This window comes from Notothenia rossii (genome assembly GCF_949606895.1).
Source record: "Notothenia rossii genome assembly, chromosome: 11".
Taxonomy (NCBI): domain Eukaryota; kingdom Metazoa; phylum Chordata; class Actinopteri; order Perciformes; family Nototheniidae; genus Notothenia; species Notothenia rossii.
This window is the reverse complement of record NC_136910.1, coordinates 1,156,468-1,157,899: the sequence shown is the minus strand read 5'-3', so window position 1 is coordinate 1,157,899 and position 1,432 is coordinate 1,156,468.

Here is a 1,432-nt window from a genome sequence, read left to right as displayed (position 1 = left end):
GGCCTCAAGCGAGAAACAGGACTTATTCCTGAAAAAGAAACCTAGCCTAACCCTCAGTTTTTTAAGCAGGTTATTGACATGAAGTTTAAAAGAGAGACAGTCATCAAGCAAGATACCAAGGTATTTGTAACAGGCAACAACTTCAAGTTTTGTTCCTTGCGTTGATACAATATCTAAAACAGGCTCTGGTGACTTTTTAGCTTTTGAAAAGAGCATTATCTTGGTTTTATCCACATTTAAAAGAAGCTTTAGTTCAGAGAGCTGAGTCTGAATAATGTTAAAAACAGCCTGTAATTTAACAACCGCCTCCTGAATGGAGGGACCTGCACAATACATCACGGTATCGTCCGCATAAAAATGTAAAGTAGCTTCATCCACATTTTCACCTAAACTGTTGATATATATGGAGAATAAAAGTGGACCTAAAACAGAACCTTGAGGAACACCATTAGCAATGTTTAACCACTCAGAAGACAGCCCATCAAAGTGAACACATTGGGACCTTTCAGAGAGGTAGTTCACAAACCACCCCACTGCATGGCTGGATATGCCAGTACTGAGTAGCCTCTGTTTTAAGACACGATGATCAACGGTGTCAAACGCTTTGGAAAGGTCAATAAACAGAGCTGCACAACTCTGTTTATTATCTAGCATACTAGTAATATCATTTACCACTTTCATTGTTGCAGTGATGGTGCTATGTTTCTTCCTGAAGCCTGACTGATGTTTAGACAGGATATCATTTATACATAAAAACTCCTTTACTTGTTCACTCACAAGTCGTTCGAGCACCTTAGCCAAAACTGACAATTTAGAGATTGGCCTATAGTTATTTAAAATAGTTGCCTCCCCTCCTTTCAGTAGAGGCAGGACATAAGCAGACTTCCATACTTTAGGAATTGTATTTGTGCTGAGGGAGAGGTTAAAAAGAGAAGTAAGAGGTGGAGCAATAAAATCTGCAGCTATCTTTAAAAAGAAAGGTTCTACGTTGTCCGGGCCAGCCGGTTTCTTAGGATCTAACTTGGATAAAGCTTCATGGACAATACCAACAGTTAAAGGAGTAAAACTGAAAGGGTTTTCCAGACCACATTGTTCAGAGTCAAGGACTGGAGCGTTCACAGAAGCAGAAGCACAGTCAGTGACAGAATCAAACAGAGAGCCACAAGAGACAAAATGCTTATTAAAGCAATTTAGCATGGTGGCCCTGTCTGATATAATGCCAGATGCTGTGGTGAGGTACGGAGGTAGCTCATTTGGGATATCACCAGTGGAAATCGATTTTATGGCTTTCCAAAATTTACTAGGATTATTCAGGTTTTCTGTGGTAACTGACAAATAGTACTTTGACTTAGCACTTTTGACATTTGAAGTAAAGCTATTCCTTAGCTGCCTAAAGCGTAGCCATTCTACCTCTGAGCCTGATTTCCTAGCC